The sequence below is a fragment of the Stomoxys calcitrans genome, chromosome 2, assembly GCF_963082655.1.
Source record: "Stomoxys calcitrans chromosome 2, idStoCalc2.1, whole genome shotgun sequence".
Lineage (NCBI taxonomy): Eukaryota > Metazoa > Arthropoda > Insecta > Diptera > Muscidae > Stomoxys > Stomoxys calcitrans.
Window position 1 is genome coordinate 8,112,619 of NC_081553.1, and position 22,635 is coordinate 8,135,253.

Consider the following 22,635-nt stretch of genomic DNA (forward strand, 5'->3'; position numbering starts at 1 on the left):
CGACATTTTTCTGCAAATTGGACCAAATAGGTCCAGATTTGGATATAGCTGCAATATAAACCGATCTCTCGATTTAAAGTTTTGGGCCCACAAAAAGCTTTTTTATTGTCCGATGTCGCTGAAATTTGGGACAGTGAGTTAAGTTGAGATCCTCGACATACTTCTGCAATAAGACACAGATCGGTCCAGATTTGGATATAGCTGCCATGAAGACCGATCTATCGATTTAAGGTTTTGGGCACTTAAAAGGCTCATTTATTTTCCGATTTTGGCGAAATTTGGAACAGTGATCTCTCAATTTAAAGTTTTTGGCCCATAAAAGCCGCACTTATTGTCCGATGTCGCCGAAATTTGGGACAGTGAGTTGTGTTAGGCCCTTCGTCATTCTTCTTTAATTTGGCTCAGATTGGTCCAGATTTGGATATAGCTGCCATATAGACCGATATCGCGATTGAATTTCTTGGCCCCATAAAAGGCGCATTTATAATCCGATTTCACTGAAATTTGACACAGTGACTTATGTTTGGCTTTTCGATATCCGTGTTGTAAAGGGTGATTTTTTTGAGGTTAGGATTTTCATGCATTAGTATTTGACAGATCACGTGGGATTTCAGACATGGTGTCAAAGAGAAAGATGCTCAGTATGCTTTGACATTTCATCATGAATAGACTTACTAACGAGCAACGCTTGCAAATCATTGAATTTTATTACCAAAATCAGTGTTCGGTTCGAAATGTGTTCAAATTTTGACAAATTTTGTTCAGCGATGAGGCTCATTTCTGGTTGAATGGCTACGTAAATAAGCAAAATTGCCGCATTTGGAGTGAAGAGCAACCAGAAGCCGTTCAAGAACTGCCCATGCATCCCGAAAAATGCACTGTTTGGTGTGGTTTGTACGCTGGTGGAATCATTGGACCATATTTTTTCAAAGATGCTGTTGGACGCAACGTTACGGTGAATGAACACATTTCGAACCGAACACTGATTTTGGTAATAAAATTCAATGATTTGCAAGCGTTGCTCGTTAGTAAGTCTATTCATGATGAAATGTCAAAGCATACTGAGCATCTTTCTCTTTGACACCATGTCTGAAATCCCACGTGATCTGTCAAATACTAATGCATGAAAATCCTAACCTCAAAAAAATCACCCTTTATATAGTTCAGATCGGTTTATTTTTAGATATAGCTAACAAAAAGACCAATATTTTGTTATACACAATTGAACAAAGACTTGTTCTTATTAGTATTTCGATATAGCTGCTATGGGGCATAAGGTATGCATTTTTCACTGGATTTTGACGAAAGGTGGTTACTTTCCCGAGGTGGTGGGTATCTCAAGTTTGGCCCGGCCGAACTTTAGGCCTTTTTATTTGTTAGGTTTTCATTTCTTTGAGAACCTGTGTAATTTAGCGGATGTGAACTTTCGCTGTTGGGCTTTTGTAACTATTTGGATGGTTCAACGGTAGGAACTAGATCATCTTCTTTCTTCTGTTTCTGTGGTATCACAATGGATGAAAACGTCTAAGTGGGTCTGATGGCAGACTGCCACTTAAACCTAATCTAACCTAACCTATATTATTTCCCATAGTTTGTGGTTATGGTTCATCTCCATCTTAAAGTTCATAATTGCTCGCAAGTTGGATTTTCCCTTAAATTTCGATAACATTTAAAATATATTTTCCCTCTACAGTGAGTGTACCAAAAGGCAAGTTGTTATCACACAAGTCAGTGAATATTTGATTTATTAGTTATCTCTAGTGTATCGTTCATATATGGCATAGATACTGCACTGGCCGTACCACATTTCATACAAAAAGTTGGTATTTTTCATTTATATTAATAATACAATTTTTCGCCAATATTTATTAAAATTTTAAATTAAAACATTCATTTATTGCATGTCATATGTGTAAGTGTGAGTGTGTGTGTGTGTGTGTGTGTGTTTGTGTCTATCTATCCAAATTCAACACAGTGTCAATTTTGTTCACTTATCGAGATTGACGATTCAATTGATTTAATAACGACATGCAGACTCAGTTTGCAGTTATTATATTTTGTTGCCACAAAGAGAGCGACAGACGGAGGAAGTGAAAGGAAGAGGGTAGCAAAGTCTACTAAAATAAATTGAATATATTTTTGTCAATTAGTCAATACCAACCACTCCAATGAACAAACACACACAAACTTATTTCATATTTATTGAGTGCATAAATGTTGTTTTATGCTTACTTATGCTTATGTGTGTATATTTGTGTGTGTGTGTGTGATCAGGATTTTCATTAATTTATTTGTCCATTTGTTTGAATCAAGCAAAATATGATATAAGAGTTCAAAATATAATGGTCAAGTACCCTACACATCTGAAGTGGCATCGATGCTTTGTATAGCAATTCCATTTGTGGCAGAAATGAGGTTTTTTTTTTATTTAAGGGAATAAACTTTTTTTAAATCAAAGGCTTTTTTGGGATTTAGATTAACGTTAAAAAAATTTGAAAAAAGTTGTCTGGGTGGCATCTTATATGCTCTCTAACAGGCATTGCGTAAAGAAAATTTCACAGAGAACGACTTCTATATGGAAAATTTAGTCAACACAGGAAAAATTGTGTAATAATATTAAATTTCAACTTGTGTTTGTTTGTATGCATGTTTGTTTGTTTGTTTGTTTGTCAGTTTGTTTGTTTGTTCCGTATAGACTCAAAAACGGCTGAACCGATTACCTTGAAATTTTCACAGATTGTGTAGCTTGGTTTGGAAGGACACATAGGCTATATAATTTTTTAATATCGGGAGGGGGGGCGGACCCTCCCCCTTACCGCAAAAGTACTACCCAAAAATAAAAGAGAACAGATCGGTACAATATGGGATTCAAATGAAAGGTATTCCACAGTAGAATACGAAGTTCATAATAAAAGTTGGGTCCAAGTACCTGAGGGGCCTCCCCAGACCCAAAAACTCCTTAAAATAGGTTTATTTGACGACCATGACTATATGGGACTCAAATGTAAGGTATTCGGGAGTAGATTACGAATATGGCCAGGTAGCAGGAAAAGGCTTTATAATTTATTGATAACGGAAGGGGTCGGACCCTTCACCATTACCCCAAAAACAAAAGTGGACAGATAAGGACAATATGGGTATCAAATGAAAATTATGCGGGAGTAGCTAACGAATCTGGCATACAAATTCATTTCGATGTATAGAGGGTCACCCTACCCCCAAAAAAACGCCCAAAGTGGGCACATTAGCCAATCACGGATATATGGGGCTCGGTTTGTTTGTTCCGTATAGAATGAAAAACGGCAGAACCCATTTTCTTGAAATTGGTCTGGAAGGAAACAAAGACCCTCCCCCTTATGCCAAAAACACAACCCAAAATCAAAAGTGAACCGATCGGGACAATATAGATATCAAATGAAAGGTATTGAAGAGTAGAATACGAATATGGTATTAAAATTTGAGTCTAAGTATCCATCGGGCTGCCCCAACCCCAAAACTACCCAAAACAAGCATATTGAACGTTCATTTCAATATGGGGCTCAAATGAAAGGTATTAGGGAGTAGATTTCGAATCTGGCATACAAAACTAGGTCGAAGTATAGGGGGTCACGCCGTCCCTCAAAAACGCCATCAGACCCATTATGACTATATGATACTTGGCTGAAGCAGCGATTTTCTTAAAATTTTTCATAGATTGTGCACGTTTGTCTGGAAGGAAACATAGGCTATATAATTTTTAGATATCGGGTGGAGGCGGACCCTCCCTCTTAACCCAAAAACGCCACCCATATTCGAAAGTGGTTCGATCGGCACAATAAGGGTATCAAATGAAAGGTATTGAAGATCAGAAAATGAATATGGTATTAAAATATGGGTCCAAGTAACCAGGGACCACCCCCCAACCCCAAAACTCCTCTAAGCAGATATATTCGAAGTTCATGTCAATATGGGAATCAAATGAAAATTATTCGACAGTAGATTACAAATATGACATAAAACATTAGGTCCAAGTAATGGGAGGTCGCTCACCCCCAAATACCCTCAAATGGGCATATTAGCCGACCATGGCACTATATGGCACTCAAATGAAAGGTTTTAGGGAGTAGATTACGAATATGACATTAAAATTTGCGTTCAAGTTTAGTTGGCGCCTTTCCTCCCAAAGATACCTCAAATGGGTTATTTCGCCCATTATGACAATTTCGGACTCATATGAAAGGTATTTGAGAGTAGAAAACGAATTTGATATTCAATTTTGAAGCCAAGTGGGTTATTTGACCCATTATGACAACATGGGACTCATATAAAAGGTATTTGAGAGTAGAAAACGAATTTGATACACCATTTTGGAGCCAAGTGTTTTGGGGTACGTCCTAAAGCACCCCCTAAACTGAACTTCAATTTCGTAGGGAATAAAGAACGAATTGGGTATCTATTTTCTGTGAAAAGTGCCGGTGGCCGCCCCAGACCCAGTTCCAAAACACCCTCCAAACGGTTCATATCTACCGGCCATGGCAATATGGAGCTCAAATTTAAGGGGATTTGGAAGTGCAGCACAAATTATCCTAAGTGAGAACATTATCCTAAGGAAAAACATTATCACCTGGAACCGAGAAGGGACAAATTCTCACACATCAATGTGTGCTTTCCGCTTCAAGTTAAAAGTCAATGATAAGGGACCTTTTTTTATAGCCGATTCCAAACGGCGTTCCGCAGTGCGACACCTTTTTGGGGAAATTTGTTTAAATGACCATGGATGGCATTTTACCTCGCAAATGTCGCCAACATTGCAAATTGCAAATTTTGCCCATGAACATTCCACTAAGGAACAGGGGCAAACTTCTCACATATCAATGAGTGCAGTCCAATTCAAGTTTAAGCTCAATGATAGGGGACCTCCTTTTTATAGCCGAGTCCGAACGGCGTGACGCAGTTCGACACCTCTTTGGAGAGAAGTTTTACATGGCATAGTACCTCACAAATGTTGCCAGCGTTAGGAGGGGAAAACCACCGCTGAAAATATTTTCTGATGGTCTCGCCAGGACTCGAACCCAGGCGTTCAGCGTCATAGGCGGACATGCTAACCTCTGCGCTACGGTGGCCTCCTAGGACTACGAGCTCACTTATGTAAATTCGGTGTGGCAAGTGATAGCATGTGTAGGGCATGCGGCGAAGATGATGAGACGTTGGAGCCCGGCTTTCGCGTCCAACAGATAGCGGTACTTAGGTGGAGACACAATATCAGACATGAACCAACTTAGGGGAGTGACATAGAAAACAATTAAGGATTTTGTAAGTAGCACGGAATTCCTAACTTAAAATTTTTTTCTAGAGGTTACTTTCTAGTTTTTAGAGCGCATAACTGGCACATTACTGGCTTAGGTGTATGTCCATAGTGGCATGGGGCAGATTAATAACTGCACCCTCTTTTCAACCTAACCTAACTTCAATAGATTCTAATAGTTATAAGATATGGCAACATTTGGTAATGGAAATAAAGACGCCACTAAAGGTCCTGCGAAGTCACCAAAGCCCATTTCAGCGGAGGCTGTCTACCTTGTTATGCCGGGCTGCAATGAACAATTCAGATTCCATAATGTGGTGGGGGAGGTATGCGAAAATCAGGTAAAGGTATAGTATTGGGTTGCCCAAAAAGTAATTGCGGATTTTTCATATAGTCGGCGTTGACAAATTTTTTCACAGCTTGTGACTCTGTAATTGCATTCTTTCTTCTGTCAGTTATCAGCTGTTACTTTTAGTTTGCTTTAGAAAAAAAGTGTAAAAAAAGTATATTTGATTAAAGTTCATTCTAAGTTTTATTAAAAATGCATTTACTTTCTTTTAAAAAATCCGCAATTACTTTTTGGGCAACCCAATATAATTTTAAAATTTTGAAATGTCAAATAATTTATTTTCTAGTAATAAACTCTTGTATTCGCTTCTGCAAGGAACACAACTTTCCGTACCACCATAACATGCATATTAAAATTTTTAAATATTTTTTTTTTAAATTTGACGTGTTTGACTTGCACTTCTTCTGCCTACAAATAATCATAGTAACCATTCAAGTCGTTTCGGATCTAGCCACTAAAAACTGCTGTACATTTGGTCAGTTTGCATGACAGTGTCGCATTATTTAATATTTCACTATATTTCGTTGTTTGTGGGCCATTTTATGATTATTATTGTAATTGTTATTGTACGTTATCACAAATGTCAATAAGTTGTCAAGATTATTGACAGATAACATGCCAAATATTGTGTAAAGCAAAATACACAAAAATACATGTATGTATGTGCGCCTTGTGTATCACTGCATGAGAGTGTAAGGGTTTCTCTCTCACACACACTCACACACACACACACACGCACTTTTATATTAATTAAAAATATATTCATTGTGGAGCATTTTCATTTAATGCTAATTGGCGATGTAGTGGTTCGATGGCGATGAAGAGGGTTGTGATAGTGCTAGTGGCAGTGGCAGTGGTATGGAGTGATGATATTGTCGATGGTGACAGAAAAAGGTTTTAATTAAAATCATGTTTTATATCATTTATTCCTTTATTAGTGCCCCTTCTCATTTTCCTCCCCTTGTTGATGTTTTTGTTATTGTGTTGGCCAAAAGCAAAACACACGATGACAGTTTTATTATTTTTCAGTTTAGTTTTACCTCCAACCCCTTGAAGGGCCATTGTATGTACAAAGAGCTGAACTGGAAGAAGAGTGAAGTTGTTATCATATGGTTGACAGCTAAATGTTACACATCACAGTTATCAATACTTGACTTTGATACTTTTTTAACATTTTGTCATTTGATATTTGAAAGTGTAAACACGATTTAGCGCTTCAATGCTTCATTTAAGTTGTTTTATGAACAAAAAACTGAAAATCATTTATGTCATATACATAACGACAGCCAACTAGTAGCTCAAAACGAAATTTGGTTAATTATTGGTTAGAGTATAATGCAACAGACTCGCTTAGATATTTTAGTTCATTGTGATGCTGCAGAATCAAGAGGCTAAGATATTTTAGGCTAGAGCTTAGATATTTTAGTTCATTGTGATGCTACAGAAAGAAGAGAAGCAAATTGCATTCATTTACTAGCTTTGAACTAGCCAGCGCGCTTAAAAAGCCATATAACTGGAGAGAAAATAGAACCTAAGGTGGAACTGGCAATCGCAGCAGAGGTAAGCATGTCCATCTTTGGCGCTGAAAGCCTGGGTTCCAGTCCCCTTCTAATGCTGACGGCACTTGGGAAGTATTTGCCTTAGATAATCAAAACAAGTAAAAGTGCATCAAGTTTGGTGGGGTTGGTATATAAAAATGAATTTGTGTTTGTTCGTTTGTTTGTTTGTTGGTTTGTAAATTTGTTTGTTTCGTATAGACTCAAAAACGGCTGAACCCATTTCTTTGAAATATTCACAGATTATGGGGAGTGGTCCGGAAGGAGCAATAGGCTATATAATTTTTTGATATCGCATTGGGAGCGGGCCCTCCCCCTTATCGCAAAAGTACCAGCCAAAAATAAAAGTCGACCGATTGGGACAATATGGGACTTAAATGAAAGATATTCAAGAGTAGAGTAAAAATTCTATATTAAAAACTGAATCCAAGTAAGTGCGGGGCCGCCCCGACCCCCAAAAACACCCACAAAATAGGTTTATTGGAGGATGATGTCAAAATGGGAATCGAATGAAAGGTAATCGGGAGTAGAATACGAATATGGTCCGGAAGGAGCAATAGGATATATAAGTTTTTGATATTGCATTGGGAGCGGACCCTCCTATTTACCCCAAAAGTACCACCCAAAACTAAAAGTGGTCCGATTGGGACAATATGAGACTTAAATGAAAGGTATTTAAAAGTAGAGTACGATTTCCATATTAAAAATTGAGTCCAAGTAATTGGGGGGCCGCCCCGACCCCAAAATAGGTTATTGGACAAAATGGGAATCGAATGAAAGGTATTCGCTAGAAGATTACGAATATGGTCAGGAAGCAGGTATAGGTTATGTAATTTTTTGATGTTGAAGGGGGGCGGACCCTCCCCCGTTACTACAAAAACGCCACCCAAAATCAAAAGTTGACCGATAGGGACAATATGGGTATCAAATGAAATATATTGGAGAGTAGAAAGCGAATGTGGTTAAAAAAAAAAAAACTTTTCCAAGTATCCAAGGGGTAGCCCAAGCTCGAAAACTGCTTCAAATAGACATATTGGACGTATATATCAATATAGGACTCAAAGGTATGTAAGGTATACGAGAGTAGACTACGAATATGACATACAAAATGAGGGCCAAGTAATTAATAGTCGCCCATCCCCGATAAGCCCCCACAATGGGAATACTACTCAATCATAGCTTGATAAAACTCAAATGATAGGCATTTTAGAGCAGATTACGAATATTTTTAGCTCACCAATAGAAGAGACCAAACGACGCGTTGCTGGGCAACATTTTTTTGTTCAGGAGTTTTACACGGTAAGAACTATCGCCACCGCTCAAAATATATAGGAAGGCAAATCAGTTTTTTTCCACAGAAAATCTTTTAATATGGCAATTTAATATGATTTAAAAACAAGTAAAAAAGCGTTAAGTTCGGCCTGGCCGAACTTTGGATACCCACCACCTTGGGTATATATGCAAACCACCTTTCTTCAAAATTCGGTGAAAATTACACACCTTATGTCCCATAGCAGTTGTATCGAAATATGTTCCGATTTGAATCAAATACTAATAAGTACAAGTGATTGTTCAATTGTGTATAACAAAATATTGGTCATTTTAGTAGCTATGTCTAAAAATAAACCGCTCTGAACCATATACGACACGGATGTCGAAAATCCTAACATAAGTCACTGTGTCAAATTTCAGTGAAATCGGACAATAAATGTGCCTTTTATGGACCCAAAACCTAAAACCGAGATACCGGTCTATATGGCACCTTCCAAATCTGGACCGATCTGTGCGATATTGCAGAAGTATGTCAAGGGGCTTAACTTAACTCTCTGTTCCAAATTTTGGCAAGATCGGACAATAAATGCGCCTTTTATGGGCCCAAAACCTTAAATCGAGAGATCGGCCTATATGGCAGCTATATCCAAATCTGAACCGATCAGGGTGAAACTGACGAAGGATGTCAAAGGGCCTAAGGCAACTCACTGTCCTAAATTTCAGCAGAATCGGATAATAAATGTGGCTTTTATGGGCCTAAGACCCTAAATCGGAGGACCGATCTATATGGCAGCTATATCCAAATCTAGACCAATCTGGGACAAATTGAAAAAGGATGTCGAGGGGCTTAGCACAACTCACTGTCCCAAATTTCAGCAAAATCGGAAAATAAATATGACTTTTATGGGCCTAAGACCATAAATCGACGGATCGGTCTATATGGCAGCTATATCCAAATCAGGACCGATCTAAGCCAAACAGAAGAAGGATGTCGAGTGGCCTGACACAACTCACTGTCCCAAATTTCAGCAAAGTGGGATAATAAATGTGGCTTTTATGGGCCTAACACCTTAAGTAGGCGGATCGGTCCATATGGGAGGCTATATCAAGATATAGTCCGATATAGCCCATCTTCTGCTTATGGTCAAAAAAAGATCCTGTGCAAAGTTTCAGCTCAATATCTCTTTTTTTTTAAAGACTGTAGCGTGAATTTAACAGACAGACGGACCGACAGACGGAGGGACATGGCTAGATCATCTTAAATTTTTTCGCTGATCAAGAATATGTATGCTTTACAGGGTCGGAAATGGATATTTCGATGTGTTGCATACGGAATGACAAAATGAATATACCCCCATCCTTCGGTTGTGGGTATAATAAGCAGAATTGTCGATTTTGGATTGAAGATCAGTCTGAAGTATTACAAGAGCTACCAATGCATCCAGAAAAAGTCAAAGTTTGGTGCGCTTTATGGGCTAGTGGCATCATTAGAACGTACTTCTTCAAATATGATGCGAATTGTAACGTAACTCTGAAATCCAAGAGCTTAACTTGCATGACATGTGGTTTCAACAAGACTATGCCACATGCCAGACAGCACACTTAACAACGGACTTATTTAGAGGCGAGTTCGGTGTACATTTATTTCACGTTCGAGACCGGTCATTTGGCCGCCTAGATGGTGCGCTTTAACGCCTTTATACTATTTTGTGGGGCTCTGTTAAAGCTACGGCGCTATAGACCATCTATTAGCCTGAGTTCAGCAAGTACAAGAACAAGTTGAAGAAGGCTTAGAGCAAGTCCTGGATGTAAAGAAGCTCCAGCAAAGAAATCTGTCTTCTTCATCCATTCTGACAACATGACTTAGCTAACGCAGCCGTTGTATTTGGATGCGGGTAACTATGCTATCGTCGTCATACAGCTCGTGGTTCATACGTCGCCTATATTCTCCATTAACGCAACTAGGTTCGTATTAAATGGTTCCGAGAGATTCTTTCCTATTCTTACTGAGGAATGCGTATCAGCAAGTGTCATCATGCAGGGTCTTATTAATCTTGCAGTGATACCAAACCCAGACATGGCTTGAAATACCTTTGAACGTAAAGGAGTATCTAAGGCGGCTTTGAAGTCATCAAAGAGATGGTAGGTGTTTATTTGTCCTTCTCTGGTCTTTTCCAGTATTTTCGGTCTAGGGTGGATTTACCAGGTCTAAAGCCGCTTTGATAGGGCTCATTGACTTTTAATCATTCACACAGAACGCTCGAGAGTATCTTGTATGCTATGGGGAGGAGACTTATTCATTTGGACATAGTATGCTGAGGTTCCAATCAGCGGGTATGCGTTCTTTTAGCCAGATTGTGCAGATAAGCTGATGCATACGCCTTATCAGCGTGTCGCCTCCGGTCTTTAATAGATCAGCGGTTAACCCGTCGGCTCCTGCTGCCTTGTTGTTCTTTAGTCGGGTCACTGCTACTTGGACCTCATACTACTCACCGTTTGGTGTTGTAGTGACTGACTACTCACCGTTTGGTGTTGTAGTGGCGCCATTCTCAGTCCATCGCACTTCCTGCAAGGAGGTTATATTTGTCTTAAACTTCTCTAATACATTCTCTAGCGCGTATACAGCACCTTCTCTATAGAGAGTGCAGACATTCCAAGTGCAGATCCGCAAACCATGGTCCTTGTTTTACATTAGCGTGGGTCGTCAACGTTTGGGGGAGGGGGTCCGTTTTTACCATTCCTTGCGTTTCTCATAGTAGTTCTCATAGTTTTCCGGGGTGGATTACTGACCCAGCCCCCCAACCGCATGGGTTTTGTGGGTTTGCACATGTATTCCTCCTGGGAGTATATCAATAACAGTCCATCAACTACAACACTACACATGTCCCTAGTTATGCTTCGCTTTTCTTCTCCCTCATTGATAGCAGGCCTTAGCAAGGTGTCCTACAGCTACACATCCGAGGGTTCTTGGACCCATTTTACTATTTTTCATCTATGTATAAAAAAATTGTACATCTTCTGTGATTGGAAAAGAGCAAAATATATTTGTTTTATTATTGCCGCTATACCAATCTAACACCTTTGCAATGCAGCTTAGTTTGGCTATGTTTATAATGAACTACCAAAACTCTATGACACTTGGGAATATGCCCGATATGAAACAGTCAAATTGTAGACAAACTTTAAAACGAAAAAAAAAAAACAGTTTAATAACCGACAGAACCGCCTGGGGGGATTGCAATAAATGCATATTTTTTTGCATAGCAATCTGTTAGACAGACAAACCGGCAGACAGAATGGTCATACCAATGAAGGTGGAAATGGACATAGTTGATCACGGTGAACGTGTGAATGGGAAAACGTATGCGGATGTTCAAAAATATGAGCCGAGCAATGGAATTTTATGATTGCTTTTCATATTTCATGACTTTTGCTATCCGCGGGGTAAATAGCAATGTACAAAATGTTGTTGAATGATAAAAAAAGGAGCACCAATGTTGTGACAAGGTACCAAGACAAAAAAACAAAACTTTATTTGTTGCCTATTTCATATTGTCAGGCCAAAGTTAATTGCAAGAGAAATGAAGAATGCATCGTATTCGTCAAGTTCTTTCCCCGGCTTCTTTTTAAAGGCAAATTGATACGGATTGTTTTATAACCCACTAGCCGAACCGGGCCCGCTCCGCCTCGCCTTCTTTTACTCTTTAATATCTTTGTAGTTTGGGAACAATTTGCCCTGAATGCGAATATACGAATTCGTGCTATTGTAGCCTATAACGCTGAACACGTTCGAATCCTGGCGAGAACATCGGACCAAGCGGTGTTTATCCCCTCTTAATGTTGGCGACATTTCCGCGTTGCAATGCCGTGCATGGACATTTCAAAAAATGTTCCCCAAAGAGGTGTCGCACTGCGGGAAACCGTTCAGACTCGGCTCTAAAAAAAATCCCTTATTGTTGAGTTTAAACTTGAATCGGAAAGCACTTATTGATGTGTGCGAATTTGCCCCTTCTCGGTTCCTAGTGGTAATATTCTCATTAGGGGAGGGATGGTACTTCAGACATTTCGACTCAAATATGGACAAAAATTTCTTGCTGCACTACCAAATCCCGTTAATTTGAGCCCCAAATTGCCATGACCAATAAATACGAACCGTTTGGAGGGTGTTTTGGGGTTTGTAATCTACAGCCTAATACTTTTCATTTGAGTCCCATATTGACATGTGCTTCGAATATAACTGATTAGAGGAGATTTTGCATTGGGGGGCCCCGCTGGGTACTTGGACCCCAATTTTAATACCATATTCATTTTCTGATCTTCAATACCTTTTATTTGATACCCCTATTATCCCCATAGGACCACTTTCTGATATGGGTGGCGGTTTTGGGGTAAGGGGGAGAGTCCGCTTCGACCCGATATTTAAAAATTATATAGCCTATGTTTCCTACCAGACAAGCGTACACAATCTAAGAACATTTTAAGAAAATCGGTCCAGCCAAGTAGCCTATAGTCTTAATGGGTCTAATGGCGTTTTTGAGAGTTGCCGTGACCCCCTATACTTCGATCTGATTTTGTATGACGGATTCGAAACCTTTTTCCGAATACCTTTCATTTGAGTCCCATATTGAAATGAACGTCCAACATGACTGTTTGGGGGAGTTTTGGGGTTGGCGTAGCCCGATGGGTACTTAGACTCAAATTGTCTTACCATATTCGTATTCTACTCTCCAATACCTTTCATTTGATACTTATATTATTCCGAACGCTCCATTTTTGGTTTTGGTTTGAGTTTCTGACATAGGGGGAGAGTCCGTTTACTAATCTCATTTAAAGTCCTTATTGCAAAAAACTATGAAAATTTAGTTACACTCTCTTTAAGACCCAAATTGTCTTGGTGAGGTTTTATTGGTGGTGGGACTTCCGCTAGACAGTTGGTCCCTAATGTTGATATCAGATACGTGGTCTTCTCCAACATAGCGTTAATTTGAGCCCCATATTTCCATAGTCGGCAAACATAACCGGTTTGGGGGATGGGCGGCCACTCAGTGGCCCTCGGCCCTCATATTGCAATAGTCAGAAAATCCTTGCTATTTGGGTGGTGTTGTGGGGGTGGAGTGGCCCCATAGACACATTTCCCGAATATTGATATCAAATTCGTGCTTTACTCCCAAAGACCTCTCATTTGAGCCCCACCTTGGTATGGTCGTAAATTTGTCCCCTTTGGGTAATATTTTTTTTGGAGGGGCCCCCCAAACACTTGGACCCATATTTGGATATCATATTCGTAATTTAACATTTAAATACCTTTTATTTAAGACCCACATTGCCATGGTTAATAAATAAGTTCTGTTTAGGGGGTCTTTTGGGGAAGGGGTGGACCCCCAGAAACGTGGTCAGATTCGTATTCTACTCGCAAATACCTTTCATTTGAGTCCCATATTGCCATGGTCGGTAAATATGTCCGATTTAGGGGTGTTTTGGGGCTTGGGGTGGTCCCCCTACCACTTGGTCCGACAATTGGATATCAGATACGTTTTCTTATTCTAAATACCTTTCATTTGAGTCCCATATTGTCGTGATTGGTCTAAATATATGTATGGTAGGTTTTAGGGTGGGGCAGCCTCCCTAGGTACACCATCCGAAATTTGGATACCAAATTTTTATTTTTCGTGTACCATATGAGAGCACACAAAATTTCGCTTAAATCGCACCACCCATCTCCGAGATTTGGTGTTTCTGAAAATTAGGGTAAGGGGGAGGGTCCGTCCCCTTCTTCAGATATCAAAAAATGTAGTACCCTATTATCACCACGCCGTCATTATGCACCATCTGTCAAAATTTCAAGAAAATCGGTTCAGTCTTTTCTGAGTCTATAATTAACACACAAACAAACCTACACACAAACACAAATAGATTTTTAAACCCTACACACAACTGTGGTACAGGGTATTATAAGATAGTGAAATAGTTTGTAACACCCAGAAGGAAGAGAGATCGACCCCTTGATAAGTATACCGATCGACTCAGAATCACTTTCTGATTCGATTTAGCTATGTCCATCTGTCTGTCTGTCTGCCTGTTTGTCCGTCCGTCTGTCTGTCCGTCTGTCCATGTTAATTTGTGTACAAAGTACAGGTAGCAGTTTTCATCCGATCGTCTTCAAATTTGGTACAGGCATGTTTTTCGGCCTAGAGACGAAACCTATTGAAATTGGAAAAAATCGGTTCAGATCTGGATAAAGCTCCCACATATATATGTTTGTCCGATTTTCAGTAATAATGCAATAAAATGGTCATTTGTTAACCGATTCTCTTGAAATTTTTCAGGAAGGATTTTCTTATAACTCCCGACATTACCGGTTAATTTTATGGAAATCGGGTCAGATTTGGATATAGGTCATATGAATATATTCGTCCGATTTGCAGTAATAATGCAATAAAATGGTCATTTGTTAACCGATTCTTTTGAAATTTGTTTGGAAGGATTTTCTCTTGACTCTCGAAATTACTGGTGAAGTTCATGGACATCGGTTCAGATTTAGATATAGTTCTCATATATAAATATATATTGTATTTATTTCCCAAAACTTCGTACAGCGCTTTCTTCGAAGACTGTGACAGTATCTGAGAAGCTTGTTCGAAATCGGTTCAAATTTAGATATATCTCCCATATATATGTTCGTCCGATTTGCAGTAATATTGCAATAAAATCGTCTTTTGTCAACCAATTCTCTCGAAATTCGGCGGGAAGGGGTTTCTCATGACTCTCGATATTATTGGCGAATTTCATAGAAATAGGCCTAGATTTAGATATAGCTGTCATATATGTATATCGCCAGATTTTCACTCCAAGAGTCGCTGCAAGCGCATTGTTTGACCAATTTTGCCAAAATTTTGCATAGCGCTTTCCTCGACGACCTCCACATTATTTGAGAAGTTTTCTCGAAAACGCTTCAGTATTAGGTATAGCTCCCACATATATGTACGTCAGATTGTGGGTAATTTGCAAAAATTTTGTCATTTGTCAATCGTAGTTATAACAGTTTGAACGTATTTGCTGGCCGAGGTCCATCAAAATTGGTTCTGAATTGAATATAGCTCCCACATTGTTTTTATAGGGTAGCTGTGGGTATTATACAGTCGGCCCCGCCCGACTTTTGCCATTTCTTACTGGTTATATATGAGATATTTTCTTTTAGAATTATTTTTTAAACTGTTCGCAGCTTTTATTCTAATTATTCATTTGGCCACAAAACCTTACATCAATAAAAGGTGGAAAATGTGTATTTCCTTTCCTTGTTCACTATTTTTGCTTGTTGTCCGGTATAACGAATCAACCACAAATAACAACCAAATTGAAAACATTCAAATATTGTTTGAACGTTTTTTTTTTTTTGTTTCAATTTTTTGCCATTGTGAAACGTTTAGAATGAAACTTCTGTGTGATGTATTGTAAATTTGCTAGAAATATTCAAACAATTGCAAAATAATTTAACACATACGTTGGACATGCATGGCGATGATGTTGCTGCTAAGAGGAAATAAAAAATGAAATCATATTAAACCTGCATCAATTAAGGCATGAACTTGGCTTTATCTAAAAAAATTTTGTCCATCGGTATATTGGAGTGTAAATGATTTGAATAATTTACAAACGAAACAAATCGAAACGAGAAATTTTATTAAGCTGAACATTTTTATATTTCATTTTGTGTTGGATTTGACAAAATGAAAGCTTTATATTGATATGCACCTAGAGAAATAAGTTTGCCGATAATTGTAAACACAGTCTGATAAACTTATATTCGAATTTCTCATCAACTAAAAAAAGGCATTAAGATCGGCCGGGCCGAACCGAAACCCCCTTTCGTCACAATCCTATGAAAATTGGATAACTTATGCACCCAAATTCGGCACGGACATTGAGTGGTCTTATAATGTAAGTCACGGTTTAATATGAGCTTCAGACCTTTAACCGGCAGATCGGTCCATATGGCAGTTATATCTAAATATAGTCCGATCGGAACCATATCTAGATAAGATGTCGAGGCCTCACTCACTGATTAAAATTTCAGCGAAATCGGATGAAAAATAAAGCTTTTATGGGCTTCAGTCCCTTTATCGGCAGATCGGTCTATATGGCAGCTATATCTTAATATAGTCCGATCAGAACCATATTTGAGTCGGATGGCGGGTGACCTTAAACTAATCACTATTTCAAATTTCAGCGAAATCGGGTGAAAAATAAAGCTTTTATGGTCTTCAGACCCTTTATCGGCAGATCGGTCTATATGGGAGCTATATCTAAATATAGTCAGATCTGAACCATATTTGGGTCAGATGTCGGGAAGCCTTAAACTGATCACTGTTGCGAATTTCAGCAAAATCGGATAAAATATAAAGCTTTCATGGGCATCAGACCCTTTATCGGCAGATCGGTCTTTATAGCAGCTATATCCAAATATGATACGATTTGGCCCGTTCAAGAACTTAACCAGCGTGCATTAAAAAGACGTATCTGTGCCAAATTTCAGCTCAATACTTCAATTTTTGAATGCTCTAGAGCGATTACAACAGACGGACGGACAGACACACGGACATCTTTTATCAAAAAAGTCAACGTAATTCATGAAAGGACAACATTTTAAGTAACGAATTTTAATTGCCCATCTAATTATTAATTGCATTAAATAAAATGAAAAAACTTAAATAGAATGCAATTGAAAACTAAAACAATGGAAAAAAAATTCCGATACTTTTAACGAAATTTCAAAAACACAATTAAAAAAAAAAGAAAAAAAATTATGTTGAAATTTAAAATTTTTAACTAACATCGTTTTCCTAATAAAAACGTCATGCAATGTGATGCCATTCAATGTACGATTGCATGACATCAAATCGCATCTCATATTTATAAACACACAAATATTTATAAGGTTTATAGTTGCATGTCATTCATGCAGTCGAGATTTAAACAGTCATCCATAAAATGTGCCAAAGAGAGTGAAAATGGTAATCCATCAATATGTGCTTGAGCTGTTGATTTTGTTGGTTTTTTCCAATGAGTGAAGCAGGGCGGAAACGTTTCTTCATATGTTCATATATGCCATGCAATATCGTTAAAAATGTATGTCAAATTATTATCGAAAAATATGTAAAGAATACTAAATAATGTTGCGGATTTTGGAATTCGTATGAAATTGTTTTCATTAAAAGAGGATTTCTGTTGCAGACCTTAAAGCTTTCAATCGACATAGAGTTTCAATTTATGTAACTGAAAATGGAAAATATCTATTTGCACAATTTTGCTAAATAAATTGAACATATAAAATAAGTAAAAAGGGGTTATGTTCGGCCGGGCCAAACTTTGGACACCCACCACCTCGGGTGTATGTAAACAACCTTTCGTCAAAATCCGGTGAGAAATACATACCTTATGCCCCATAGCAGCTATATCGAAATATGTTCCGAGATGAGGCAGTGCTTGGAGTATATGAACCAGTTTTCGATAATGGAGTATACAGGCGACGTATGAACCACGAGCTGTATGAGCTGTATGACGACGACAGCATAGTTACACGCACCAAAATACAACGGCTGCGTTGGCTAGGTCATGTTGTCAGAATGGATGAAGAAGCTCCAGCAAAGAAGTCTTTTGAAGGCAAACACGCAAATCGGGAAGACCAAAAGCCCGATGGAAAGATCAAGTGGTGGGAGACAAATCAAAACTTGGTGTCAGAGATTTTAGAATGAGCGCAGAAGATTGAGGCGCTTGGAACCCTATTCTATGTTCGGTTAGTTGAACAAATATTCTGTCATAGCCAATTATAGTAAGTAAAGTAAGTTGCAATTCGGACCAAATACTAATAGGTACAAGCCAGTGTTCAACTGTGTAAAAAAAATATATTGGTCTTTTAAGTAGCTATATCTAAAAATAAACCGATCTGAACCATATACGACATGGATGTCGAAAAGCCTAACATTAGTCACTGTGTTAAATTTCAGCGTAATCGGATTATAAATGCGCCTGTTATGGAGCCAAGACTTTAAATCGAGATATCAGCAGCTATATCCAAATTTGGACCGATTTGAGCCAAGTTTCTGGAAAATCTCGAAGAGCCTAACACAACTCACTGTCCCAAATTTCGGCGATAGCGGACAATAAATGGGCCTTTTATGGCCCCAAAACCTAAAATCGAGAGATCGGTCTATATGGCAGTTATATCCAAATTTGAACCGATCTAGGCCAAATTGAAGAATGAAGTCGAAGGGCCTAACACAACTCACTGTCCCAAATTTCGGCGACATCGGACAATAAATGCGCCTTTTATAGGCCCAAGACCTTAAATCGAGAGATCGGTCTATATGCCAGTTATATCCAAATTTGGACCGATCTGGGCCAAATTAAAAACAGATATCGAACGACTTAACACAACTCACTGTCACAAATTTTGTCAAAATCGGACAATAAATGCGCTTTTTATGGGCCCAAAACCTTAAATCGTGAGATGGATCAATATGGCAGCTATATCCAAATCTGGACCGATCTGAGCCAAATTGAAGAAGAATGTCGAAGGGCCCAACACAACTCACTGTCCCAAATTTCGGCGACTTCAGGCAATAAATGCGCCTTTTATGGCCCCAAAACTTCAAATCGAGAGATCGGTCTTTATGGCAGCTATATCTAAATCTGGACCAATCAGGGCCAAATTGAAGAAGGATTTCGAAGGGCCCAACACATCTCACTGTCCAAAATTTCGGCGATTTCGGACAATAAATGCGCCCTTTTATGCCCCCATAACTTTAAATCGAGAGGTCGGTCTATGTGGCAGCTTTATCCAAATCTGGACCAATCTGAGCCAAATTGAGGAAGGATGTCCAAGAGCCCAACAAAACTCATTGTCCCAAATTTCGACGATAGCGGACAATAAATGCGCCTTTTATTGGTCCAAAACCTCAAATCGAGAGATCGGTCTATATGGCAGCTATATGTAAATCTAGACCGATCTGGGCCAAATTGAAGAAGGATGTCGAAGGGTCTTACAAAACTCACTGTCTCAAATTTCGGCGACATGGGACAATAAATGGGACAATAAAATAAATGGGCCTAAAACTTTAAATCGAGAGATCGGTCCATATGGCAGCTATATCCAAATCTGGAACGATCTGAGCCAAATTGAAGAATAAGGGCCTAACATAACTCACTGTCCCAAATTTCGGCGACATGGGACAATAAATGCGCTTTTGATGGGCCCAAAACCGTAAATCGAGAGATCGGTCTATATGGCAGCTACATCCAAATCTGGATTGATCTGGGCCAAATTGAAGCAGGATGTCGAAGGACCTTAGAAAACTCACCGTCCCAAATTTCGGCGACATGGGACAATAAATGCGACCTTTTATGGCCCCATAACTTTAAATCGGGAGATCGGTCTATATGCCAGCTATATCCAAATCTGGACCGATCTGGACCAAATTTCAGAAATATGTCGAAGTGTCTAACATAACTCACTGTCTAAAATTTCAGCAAAATCGGATAATACTTTTTTTTTTGTCAGCCAACACGCAGTGGATGTCCCCTATAAATGCAGTGCATTGCCTTGGCGAGAGGAAATTAGGAATTGGGGGGAGGGGGAAAGGATGTAGTGCTTATTGATATTTGTTTTAAATCTTTGGATATCAAAGTGGGTGGGAAAAACATTAGCCGGAAATTCATTCCACAACAAACGGTTCGGGCGAAATAAGAATTCTCTCTATAATGCATTGTGCGGTCCGCTGACCAATCAATTACAAATGGGTGCGAGTTCCTGGAATGTTTTGCATCCCTGACATACATCCTTACGTCAGGAATAAGAAGACGAATATCAAACAAACACACACCATGAAAGTACCGATGGAACAGCGCCAAACAACTCACATTGCGACGATGATGAAAGGAGGCAATAGAGTTGCATACCCTACTGCCCCCAATCAACGCCATCGCTCTCCTCTGTACACGGTCCAGTAGCTCTAGGGATGTGAGTTGTACTCCATTTTCGGCCTTATGAAAGTGGTGCAGGTGTTAATAAAATCAGACGGAATGAAGTAATTCTTACAACGTTTAAGGACGCCATACATCCTTAGATCCTTTAGGCTTCCTTAAACGGTGTAAGAATTACTTCACTCCGTCTGATCTTCTTAACATCTACACCACTTTCATAAGGCCGAAAATGGAGTACAACTCACATGTATGGGCTGGAGCTTCAAAATCATCCCTGGAGCTACTGGACCGTGTACAGAGGAGAGCGATGGCCTTGATTGAGGACAGTGGGGTATCTAACTCTATTGCCTCCCTTCATCATCGTCGCAATGTAGGTTGTTTGGTGCTATTCTATCGGTACTTTCATGGTGTGTGTTCGTCTGACCTTCGTCTTCTTATTCCTGATGTAAGGATGAATGCTTCATTCGACACTTTGAATACATGTTTAGCCCAACGGACATCACTTTGTATTTTTATGCCGATTGCTCAACATCTACACCGTTGATAGACAAAGATGATCGTAATGGGTCAGTGAATAGTTTAAGTGACAACAAACAGGACTGAGTCTTCCTTGCATTAAAATCTACTCAATTCATTCGACCCCACTCGGAAATGGCCAGCAAATCCTGGCAGAGTGTATCATCCATAACCCGCCTCTTGTTCTCAATCTCCCGAAGACTTGGCCTATGGTCGAATGAGTACAAACGACAGAGATTACTGTCATCCGCAAATGAGACTTTTATGGGCCTAAGACCTTAAATCGGCTGATCGGTCTATATGGGGGCTAGATGAGGATATTGTCCGATATAGCCCATCTTCGAACTTAACCTGGCTAAGCCTAGTCCCTTTACTCGTTTTTGAGAACAAGCACTCTGGTGGGTATGAAAGAGGAACTTGGTTACAATGTCTCCTTTAGAGGTTTTTCAAGGGCAACATTCATAGCATTACAAGCAATAAAATTGATTTGTATGTGGGGAAAACATAAAAGGCAATTGAATGAAATATTTATAACCACAACAGCCATACCAAATTGAATTCTTTACTTTATAAGCCCCCCTTAAGCTCTTGCTGAGTATGGAAGCTGTGAGAGTAACTACTCCACTTTGTTCGAATTATTGGTGGCAATTATTTTTCCCCCCAAAAAAAAATTCACACAATAGCAGTGCTTACCACTCATAGGGGCAAGGTACATTTTGTTCCCCGTTTTGGAAAGCGGACTTTCTTTAGTCCCTAACTTTTGAGGCCAAGTGTTGAACTAATAAATGGCAAAAAAAAAAAAAAAAAACAAATACGAGATCGCGGCAAAGGTCAGTGTAAAATAAATAAACAAACAATCCGGCTGGTTGACCAATCCACCAACCAAGTGACTGAGTGAGTCAGCTAGCAGGCGACCAGTAGCGTTTTCATAAAATTTCAAACAAATAAAATTGAAAATAAAATGTTGAGCGCCTGTAGTTTATTTATGCGGCTTTGCCACTACATGGTAGTTTTGTTGTTGTTGTTTGTTTGCTTTTTTTTCTTCAATTCAATGACAGTGTATTCTATATTGTGAACTGCTGTGTCGGTAGGTGTTCAAACCACAACTACTGAACACTCTGCAGGGGGGCGGAGGGAAAGAGTACTCGTAAAGCGTTTGTGTCCTTGCTGAAAAACAAAGTTGTTTTCTTCCACATTATGGGGATCATTGTTCGAGCGAGATATGGGGGGAAACCTGAAAAAGAGAAGCTAACAACAGCAGCAGCACCAGTACCAGCAGCACAACTCTAAAGCGATTTATTAAAACGATGCCAAGAACAATAAACAAACAATCGCAGTGAGCACTCACACAATCAATGGCATGTGTTGTATACATACATACATACAGATACAGGTATATAAACACCATCAAGTCTCACCTGCACTAACACAAAAACTCATACCACAACCTTTGCCACTGCCACTGGTATTATGGCACAGTGACCGCTGATGGTCATTCTTGTTTGGGTTTATTTTAAGAGTTGTATGTCAACATATAATATTTACCGTTTTATTCTTTCTACTCCACACATTTTCTCGCTCTCTCTCTCTCACACACACTTTCACTTGCCGCAGTTGCTTTGGGTTTGTGTATGTGTTGTCGAAACATTTCATTTGGAAGCATTGCTTAAATGTTGACA